Source organism: Xiphophorus hellerii, chromosome 19 (genome assembly GCF_003331165.1).
Source record: "Xiphophorus hellerii strain 12219 chromosome 19, Xiphophorus_hellerii-4.1, whole genome shotgun sequence".
NCBI lineage: Eukaryota > Metazoa > Chordata > Actinopteri > Cyprinodontiformes > Poeciliidae > Xiphophorus > Xiphophorus hellerii.
Window position 1 is genome coordinate 5,173,460 of NC_045690.1, and position 11,091 is coordinate 5,184,550.

General features: G+C 40.5%; 1 long non-coding RNA gene across 1 annotated transcript; it reads left to right on the plus strand.

The window, feature by feature from the left end:
* Positions 1–1,134: 1,134 nt before the first annotated feature.
* LOC116708639 (uncharacterized) lies at positions 1,135–4,779 on the plus strand. The gene is made up of 2 exons (XR_004336729.1): positions 1,135–4,611; positions 4,692–4,779. It is a non-coding gene; the product is annotated as an uncharacterized LOC116708639 (long non-coding RNA).
* Positions 4,780–11,091: the final 6,312 nt, after the last annotated feature.

Consider the following 11,091-nt stretch of genomic DNA (forward strand, 5'->3'; position numbering starts at 1 on the left):
TCCAGGACGTCCGACCCACACTGACCAGCCGCCTGAACACATGCATGAGCGTACTGTCCTGCCCGAGTTTAAACTATTTTTTTCAGTTTAAATTTTCAGTGTTAAAAAATTCGGCATATGAAAAAATTCAACTTTTCAACATTCAAATGCAATATTTTCCAGTGTCCTCTAATTCAACTTGCTCAAATTCGCTGTCTCAAATTCATCGTCCAAAAATTCTCTGTAAAAATGGCGAGGTCACTGGTTACTTCAGGTCACAGACATTAGCAATGGATGTCAGATTCCAGCTCCCAGCTAATCACGTGACGCAACCGTCATATTGAAGAAATAGCAGCATCACCCAGGCTGGCGACCATGGAGGCGAAGGCAAACCCAACGGTGAGTTTAATGCTTTCATATTTCTGTAGTATATTTTATTTTGCGCATGAAGTTTGATACATTATCTTAAATCTTGATTTAAAACACGGGTTTGGGCCGTTGTTAATCTTACACCATGTAGTGCTGGCATATTACGTCTTGCTACCTCCTAGCCCCCCCAGCCCCCCCGCTGCCCCTCACCCAATTTCCCCTGTTTTATTTAAAAAAGAAATACCACTTGCGCCAAGTCTAGAATCTTTAAAGAGAACTGATGGGTGGCGACTTTCTGGGTTGTTTGTATGTTGTCTTAGGTGAGACTGAGACAGGCAGTCTTAGTAAAGTGTAATTTTTCAGGAGATGCTACCGCTAATGTAGTAAGCTAATATGGCTGCCTTGTATGCTTCAAAGAGGGGCTGTGAACACTTCCGACATTAATTATAACCACAACCCCATTCTGTTCAGCTACTGTATTGTTCAGGTGACTTCATTTATGAATTAATTAAGAAATTTGTTGTCATCACAACATCATCCAAAATACCAGTTACCTACCAAACTGTACATATACTTGTATTTGATATAGTTTCTACAATTTTAATGGGAGAAGAGCACAGTAGGATTGTCATCCTTTTCGTAACGGGATGCGATTTGTTCCGTATTTCTGTATGTCCGACAGTAACGCCTATTACACACATATAAACATTTAAGTGTAACAATAATTACAAAACTCAAACACAAGATTTGTTAAGGTCAGCTAAATTGTGGCGGGAGCATCACGCATATTGATGTCACATAGAGCTAGAGTGCTTCTTGTGCAGCGTCACACTCTTGAGTTCTTCAGTCAGAACCATTGCAGAAGAGAGAGAGAAAGCAAGTAGGATTGTCTCCTAACAAGAGTTTGGAAACTAAAACTTTTCAAGATTAAAAGGAAAATATTAACAAGCAAATAAAGGAAAACATGGGGCAGACTTTGTTCAGACAAAGATCAAAGGTGAATCAGCTCAATAAGGCTTCATCTTCTGATTCTTCGAATGAAGAAATGGCTAGAGAGACAGAGAACATCGATAGCGTTTTGGAAGAAGACAATATGATGTCGATTGAAAGACAGTCACTTATTAAAGAAAATGAGGAGCTGAAGATTAAAGTAATGGATGCAGAAAAAGCTGCACTTGAGAAAGACGAGGAATTTAAAAAACTGTTTGATGTAAACAGAACTTTAAAAGACGATAACAACACATTGAAACAGGAAAACACTGCACTGGAGTGCAGTGATTTCCTCTGCCTTGGAAGAGGAAAAAGATACATTGAAAGGGGAAATCACTGCACTGGAGCAGAAAAACACCGCACTACATCAGGAAAACTGCATTTTAAAACAGCAAAAAACCATCTCGGAGGAGGAAACCGCCATTCAAATCAACACGCTGGAGCGGATAATTTCCTCTATAGAGCAGGAAAACAACGAGCAGAGGGAGATAATATCCGCATTACAGGAGAGGGAAACAACACTCAGAGGGAGAGACTCTCTCATTCAGAGCGGTTAAATCGCGTCCTGGAGCGACGAATAAACCGTTTGGAACAGCAAAACTCTGATCATGAGCAGGAAAACGGAGACCTGGATCAGCACCCTGAATTTGAGAAGAAGGCAACAGGAGCAGGAAAAAACCAACCATCTGCTAGCCCTCACTACTCTGGAGGTGAAAAACACTGTCCTGGAGGATGAAAAGGCCGCACTGGACAACGAAAAAACCACTCTGGAAGAGGAAAACACCGTCCTGGAGCAGAGAATAACCCTCTTGGAGCAGAAAAACAAAACTTTGGAGCTGAAAAATGCCACCCTAGAGCAGGGAAACAGCCCTCTGAAGCAGGACAACAGCGCCCTGGAGCAGGACAACAGCGCTCTGAAGCAGGTGAACAGCAGCTCTGAAGCAGCTGAACAGTTCTCTGAAGCAGGTGAACAGCGCTCTGGAGCAGAAGAACACCACCTTTGAGCAGGAAAACAGTAACCTGCAGCTTGAAGTGGAACAGCTGAACAAAAGGCTGAGGGACAGAATGGAAGAGCAGAACCAGCAGCAATCTGAACAGGAAAAGCACAAAGACAAACAGTTGGTTTCAGACCAGCCACAGAATCAGCTGACTGTATTCAGACGTGTGATCAGAGGCATCTGGAATATACTTCTCAAAATGTACCTAACAAGCACTCTCAGGTATTGCATTGAAATATGGTACTTCTAAAGAAAGAAGTGTCATGACGGCTCCAAGCTTCATGCTTGATTATCGGTGGCCTCCAGACGTGCCTCCAGGGCTTCATAGCAAGTCCCGTTGGTCTGCAGGTGACCTCAAGGGCTTCGTAGAGAGTCCTGTCGGTCTCCGAGCTGACCTCCAGGGCTTAGTATTGAGTCTTGTTGGTCTCCTGGGCTGACTTCCAGGGCTTCGCAGCGAGTCCCGTTGGTCTCCGGGCTGACCTCCAGGGCTTCGTATTGAGTCCTGTCGGTCTCCTGTTCTGGCCTCCAGGGCTTCATAGCCAATTCCGTTGGTCTCCCGGCTGACCTCCAAGGCTTCATAGTGCATCTCGTTGGTTCCTCCCATGGGCTGACTTCCAGGGCTTTGTTGCGGGTCCCATTGGCCTCCTGGTTCCCGTTCTGCTGCCAGCGTCCACCAAGGTTTCTACTCTGCTGCCGACATCCTTGTGCTCTTCCTGTTTCTCCAGTTTGTCTTTGTTTTGCTTTTTTTTGTTCTCCACTGTTTTACCTCCTCCAATCCCTCTGATTGAAGCCGTTTCCTCCCATGGGTTGAATACGCTCACAATAGTCATATCTCTGCAGCCACTGGTTTCTCTCTTTTCGAAGTCTCTCTAGGTTACCAGCCACAATTGCTCTCCTCTCATGAGAACAACATTGCTGTCACATCTGTACAACATCACATTGCCGCTGCAAGAACATCTGGAAAACCACCATCGATGCCCTCAATAACACCTCCACCCAGAACAAGCGCCTCGCTGACTGGAGACTGACCCCGGCTCCCAGCTACATTCCTGGCCAGAAGGTTTGGTTGTCCTCCCATGATATTCCGTTTAAATCAATGTAATTTTGCCTTGTTTTCCACATTCTTCATGGGTGTTTCTAATTATGTTTATTTCTTGTTTCTAGTTATTTTCCTTTGTTCTAATTAGGTTCCTTTAGTCTACTTACTCCTTTGTGTTTGTATTTTTGTTATTTCTCCTTGTGTAATCTTTCCCCCTTTCCTTTGCCACTTTCTCTATCCCTTCTCAGTCTGCTTCCACTCCCTCCACTCACATCTGTTCATCAGCCCATGTCCTGGACAGTAGCGCATTTGGTAGCACTGTTGCCTTGCAGCAAGAAGGTCCTGGGTTCGCCCGAGACGTGGATGGGCATCCTGCCTACACTGTCCGCTGGATCGTGGACTCCTGTCGGCGAGGTCGTGGCTGGCAGTATCTCGTCGACTGGGAGGGCCACGGTCCGGAGGATCACTCATGGGTCCCAGGTTCTTTTATTCTTGACGCTTCTCTGATTGAGGATTATCGTTCTTCGCTCCCTTCTTGTTTGTCTCGGCCGCCAGGTGGCGACCGTTGGGGTGGGGGCTGGGAAGGTACTGTTGGGAACCGGGGTTTTTGTTCCCTTTTGTGGATTTTTTCTGTTCTCCCTGTTGGTCTGTGGCTCCTCCCTTCATCCACCAGATGGCACCAGAGGCTGTTTTCTGTGGTTCAAGCACACCTGTGTTTCATTATCCAATCATAGTGAGGCTTAAGAGGAGCTGACAGTCTGCACTTCATTGCCTGAGTGTTAGCCAGTAATGGTACTCTGAGCCTTCCTGAGTGTACTCTGAGCTTTATCCGAGAAGAACTCTTTGTGATCACTCTTGATGCTTCCCTGTTCTCAGGTTTTTCCTCATGATGCCAAGTATTCTCCTCGAGAAGACCTCGTTCTGGCTTTCTGGATTTCCCCTCCTCGTGACGCCGTGGATTATTACTCACTGGTTGCCCGAGTCCCACCTTTTCCTCCTCCGTTTGATCACAAACCGCTCCTGGACTCTCCAGCTGGCAGTCGGACTGCTCCTCTGTCTTCCTCCACGCCTGAACTTACCTGTCCGCCCTCCACCGCAGCCTCCACATTTCCACACGGAACCTCTCTGATTGAGCCACTCTCTGGAACCCGGTTCACCTTCTAGACCCACACAAAGGATTCATAATCCCGAGCCCTCGGTCAACTCTCTCCCCAAAGGAATGTTCCGTCATTACAAGTAAGATCAGTCTTCAACATTTTTTGTTGCTCTCATCTCCAACAGCCACAAACTCACCATCTCCCTTTACTGTCCTTCAGTGTACCGACGACTTCTGAACCTGCCCCAGGGATTATTCTCACCTGACCTCTCTTGCCTTATTGTATTAATAAACATCCTCTAACTAATTCCTGCTCTCCTGTGGTGTTCTGCATGTGGGTTAGAAAACTGGAACTAAACATGACAGTAAGTCTTGGTTTCGGTGTTTTTATGCAATTGAGGTTTGTTAGAATGGCCCTTAGCAGCTGGTTTACAGAGGAGTCTTGAGGCAGAGAAATAGTGCAGACCAACCGGGTGTTTATTCTCCAACATTTAGACAATCCTGCTTACAATGGCCATGGGTCTCAGCAGCAACCACACCTACCAACCTGCAATGTGGCCAACATGCAGGTTTGTATAGTTCCTGGCTGCTCCAATTAACAACCCCACCAAGAAACGGGGTAGGACAAAATGCATATACTCAAGCAATCTTGACAAAACAACCAAATCTTCAACACGATATTAACAAATGTTCTTCATTTTTAAGCAGCCATTTCATTTCTAAAAATATCTTTCTATAAATATAAATCCAATCATTAAATTTCTAAAATGCATAGTTCTATCACTTCCCCTCTTCCATCTGCAATGGTCTCTTCCGGAACCTTTATAAGGTGCTCAGGACCCTGGGGAATCTTTTAGCCTGAACACCCTGCAGAGGAAGAGACAGAGGCCACATCTACACAACATTTCAGTGTATTTCAAACAGTTACAAGACCCATCCATTTGTTTTATTTTAACAGGACACCATCAGTTCTATCAACAATGTGAATATAATTGTTCAAACCACGTCCGAAACCAAAGCACAGTTGAACAGTCATATAATTTATACACATTACGTTACGGCCACGGCCGCATGTCCTGTATTGACAGGATTCAATTATTGTGGAGAGAGTTATATTGGTGAGAAAATATTACTATCTAAAAACATTTATTGAAATGAGACAAATTTCTTATTGTTCTAAATCTTTATTGAAGTTCAAAACAAAAGAAGGTGCACATTGTACAACAGCTGAAAATCTGCAGAATTTAACTTGCACAATTAACATACGAAATGAATAACTGTTTGCTTTGTGGTTAGGTAGCTCACAGGTCCAGCGCAGGCCACAGTCATCAATTTAGGTGAAGTCAGTTGTCGTCTGAAAGAAAATTATGTAATATCTCATAAGGGAAAGCGGCACAAACTGAGCAGTAGCCCACTTTGGTTTGTTCTGGAGCAAGATCAGGGGATGGTGACATCATCAGCCAAAATTATAACTTTAAATATCTCATAAGGGAAAGCTGCACAAACGACAGTTTTAAAGGCACTAACGAAGTAGCCCACTTTGGTTTGTTCTGGAGCAAGATCGGGGGATGGTGACATCATCGGCCAAAATTATAACTTTAAATATCTCATAAGGGAAAGCTGCACAAACGACAGTTTTAACGGCACAAACGAAGCACTAACGAAGTAGCCCACTTTGGTTTGTTCTGGAGCAAGATCGGGGGATGGTGACATCATCGGCCAAAATTATAACTTTAAATATCTCATAAGGGAAAGGTGCATTAACGACAGTTTTAACGGCACAAACGAAGCACTAATGAAGTAGCCCACTTTGGTTTGTTTTTGAGCAAGATGGGGGGGATGGTGAACTCTGGATGACCTAAAAAATCATTTTTAATATTTCAGAAACCAAAGCTGCACAAACGAAAATTTTAACGGCACAAACGAAGCACTAACCACTCAGACTATTTGCTGACTTTTTTGACGTGGGTGGGTTGTCAGCTTCACTCAGCTTCATGCATCTTGTTCTGAGGAGTGACTGGTGTCTTGGTCTTCCACTTATTTTCTTCTTTTATTCCTTTCTCGCTCATCTTTTCTTTGCAAGCTAGTTTACTCCGCAGAGTGAGAGTATCCTGTTGAAAGTGTGTTGTTTTTTTTTTTTTGTTTGCTGTTTTTATAAACTTTAAGGCTTCTCAGTTGCATAAGGTTTGTGAAAGTCTGTATATTTTGGCTTCACAGAAGTTGTTCATACTAGGCTGAAGTCCAGTTTAAATAGAGACGTTTTAAAAAGCCATTTTACTGGCTCCCCACCTGGGTTTTTCTTTCACTCCGCCTGTTTTTCTCTCTCTTTCAGTCTCAACTATTGGTTTTTTACTTCTCTCCGTCTCGTCCGGCTGTATCTCATGCAATAAATTACTGTTTCTTTTATTTTTGCTTTGTCTGGGTAACCGCTCTAAAGCGTCCTCACTTTCATACAACGTTTAACGGTTGGTTCTTTTCGGAATTCCCCCCAGCCGCTTGTCGCTGACAATTATAGCAACAATCACCGAATTAACATCCGACACTGCTTTCAAACCAGAATCCTGCCGTCTCTTACTGTCATGTCCAAACACCCAACTCAGAAACAACTTATTTTGACTGCTAAGTTGTCCTTTTCCTCGCAGTAAGGTGAGACCGTTAGCAGCCAACGGTTCCCAACCGCCAACGGCTCTGTGATCTCGGGTTTTCTTAGCTTGATGGTCGATCTTTTTTCCTTTTTCTCCTAATGGGTGATGTTGAATATTTCTCCAACAGCAACAGTCAGACGATCTCTGATGAGTTTTCTCTTACAGTGAACAGAATAATCACTGCAAACACTGTAATATTCAGCACACACGGCAGAAACCCGTCTCTCCGCCTTTCCTCTATAACCGGAAGTCCGAGCGTCGGTTGAGTTTATGGAGAGCGGGAGTTAACGCAGACCTTTTTTGGTCAAAAGCAGAACAAAAACGCCATTAATTAGGGGAAAGCGAAGTGTCGCTATTTGAAAAGGAAGGACAGTAAAGTAAGTCATATAATTCTGGTTGCTGAGCAATACCAGCAGACCTGGGGACGGTTGACCGTTAGCCAACACAAGAAGGCTTGTTAAGTTGACGTCACCAACCTAGCTAAGCTGGACGTGAGGTTAAGCGGCTAAAAAGACAACTTATCGGCGCTCATCCGAGGTGAAAACTAGGTTAGTGCAGAAAGAGAAGACTAAGCTCTGTCTTAAGCGCAGTGACGGACGTGAAAATTGCTTCTACAGTTATAAAAGTTCAACTGACAGCGGGGGAATTCTTTTTTTCCATTATGGCGGATCGCAAGCAACTTTAAGGTGCATACCGCCACCTACTGTACACGAGTGTGTAGCAGCATTACTTTACATGTATCAGATTCTATTTTTAATTTTGTGTTCTGAAGATAAATAAATAATGTTTTCCTTAATCTGTAAATATCCATTATGTTTCCTTCATTTCCCAATATTAATTTAAAACTCCATTCTTGGCCTGTCCTTCCAACCATTCTTCTCAATTTCTTCCTTTCAGGTTCATATGTCTTACAGTTCATCAATACGTGTTCTACATTTTCTTTCTCTCCACATCTTTCACATTTATCATTATTTTTCCTCCCTATTAAATATAGAATGTCATTTAAATAGGTATGACCTACTTCTAATCTAATCATTATTATTTCTTCCCTTCTGTTTCTCTCATTAATATTTCTAATTAGTACCTACTCTTGTATTTTATATGATCTTCTTCCTTTCTTCATTCCACCTTTTTCTTCCATTTTTCCATTTCTTTACTCCTAAGTGATTTCCCTTCCCCTTTCCCAAAAGGTATTGTAATCGTTATTGCCCCCTCTGAAGCCCTTTTTGCTAATTTATCTGCCTTTTTATTGCCTTTTACACCTTCGTGTGCTGGTACCCAACAAAACCAAATATCAATGCCACCCCTATATAACCTAAATAGACTGTGCTGAATTTCTAATACTACATCTTTCCTGTTATTTCCTTCTCCCCAAATACTTTCGAAAACTGCTTTGGAATCTGTGCATACCACCACCCTGTCTGGTCGAACCTCCTCCACCCACTGTAAGCTTAATATAACTGCCCCCACTTCTGCTGTGAAAACTGATAGTTGATCTGATATTCTTTTAGAAATATATTTTTTAAACTCTGGTATATACGTATATATTCCTATTCCCACACATCTTTTTAAATTCTTAGAACCATCTGAATATGTTTTAAGGTAATTATAATATGAGTTTCTTAAATATATACCAGTCTTTATCCCTATTTCATTTAAATTCCAATCATTTTTCATTTTAAGAAGTCTCATATCTACATTTACCTCAGGAAATAGCCATGGAGGCATAACACTAATCGGATTAAACTGAGCTAATTTCTTATCCTCTAATCCATACATTTTAATCAATTTACTTACAATCCATCCAAATCCATTACTCTGGAACTTTGAATATTCCCAACGGTTATGTAAAATTGTTGAAGTTACATTTTCTTCCTTACTACTTGTAATTTTCATCCAATATACTAGAGCTAATTTTATTCTTCTCATTTCCAGTGGAGTCTCTCCAGTCTCTATTAAAAGAGCATTAATAGGTGTCATTTTCACTACGTAAAACCCTACTCTGTAACCTATCTATCTTTTGTAGTGTTGTTTTAGCTGCTGCTCCATATATAAAGCTGCCATAATCTGTTATTGATCTCATGAGAGCCCTATATATGTTTAATAATGACTGTCTACCTGCACCCCAGTTATTTCCAGCTACAGCCTTTAGTAGATTTATAACTTTCTTACATTTAGTTTCCAAGTTATCCATATGTGTTTTCCATGTATAAGAACTATCCAACCATAGTCCTAGATATTTAAATTCTGTTACCCTTTCTAAAGGCTGTCCATATAATGTTATTGTTCCTATATCAATATTTCTCTTATTTGTAATAACCTTAAATCAAGACCTCCTTGCTGATAATTTAAAACCCCATCCATAAGACCATTTTTCTACTTTACTAATTGCTTTCTTAATATTTCCTACCACATGTTTTATATTCTTTCCCCTCATCCATATGGCCCCATCGTCTTCATATAGTGCAGATTTTATACATTCATCAGTATCAGAAAAAATATCATTAATCATGATATTAAATAAAATTGGGCTAATTGCACTACCTTGAGGTATTCCATTTTCCACATACATTTTTTTTAATAATCATTCCCAATCGTCACTCTTATTTTTCTATCCAGCAAAAAATTTGTTGTCCAATTGGACAGCAAATTTTTTAATCAGATGGGACCCATCTGATTAATTTTTATAAGTAGTCCTTCTCTCCATAATGAATCATGCTTTTTCTATATCAAAAAATACTACAATCATTATTTCCTTCATTTTTAAAGCTTTCTCTCTGTCATTACTGACTCTAGTTGTGCATCCATTGTTGATCTCCCTGTTCTAAAGCCATGCTGATATCCATTAATTAATTTCTTATGCTCAAGAACATATCCTAATCTGTTGACCATTATTTTCTCCATCCATTTACTTAAATGAGAAGTTAAAGCTATTGGTCTATAATTATTTGGACTGATGGGATCTTTCCCTGGCTTATTAAACGGTAGTATTGTTGTCCTTTTCCAGCTATTTGGTATTAAACCTTCTTTCCATATTTTATTAAACAATTTTAATATTAATTTCAATGTTACTTCCGGAATCTCTCGAAACATAGCGTAACATAATTGATCCTCCCCTGGAGCTGAGTATCCTGTCCCTTCCAATACTGTTTTAATTTCTTTCATGGTTATATTCATGTCTAATGTTGACATATATTTTTGACATTTTTCCAATATATTTTTATGATTTCCAAGTTTTTGAATCATCTGCCGTCTATGAATGTCTGTAAGATGTTTGCCACTATGAACTGCAGCAAATGTCTCACCTAATAAATCTGCCTTATCTTTATTTAAAACTAATAGCTCCTGACCTCTACCTAAGGATGGTATTTTAACATCATTCCTTTTTCCAGTCATTTTTCTAAACATTGACCAAACATTCTGTAATTTTATTTCTGAACCTATTGAGGAACAATATTCTCTCCATGTTTTCATTTTTGCTTCCTTTATAGTTTTTCGAGCCATTGCTCTTTTCCTTTTATATTCAATAAGGTTTTCGGATGTTAAATTTATCTGTAATATTTTAAATGCCTTGTTACAATCTTTAACTGTTCTACTACATTTATCATTCCACCAAGGAACTACTTTTTTCTTAACTTTTTTTATTTTTGGTATGCTAGAATTTGCAGCATTTAAAATAAGTGATAATGTTAAAATATGTTATCTGACTTGTACATTCTTCAATGTTGCCTTTTAATGTAACCATATGACTGGTTTTCTCACAATTTATTTAAAATTTTAGCCAATTAGCTTTATTGAAGCACCGTCTTGTTAATACAAAATCATTTTGCCTGTTTATATTGTCATTAATTATTGTACTCACTGGAAAGTGATCACTAGGGTAGACTCCCAGTTTACATCCCATTCACATGAACTAACAAGACAATCGGATATTAATGTAATATCAAGACATGAAACTGTACCTTTATGTATATT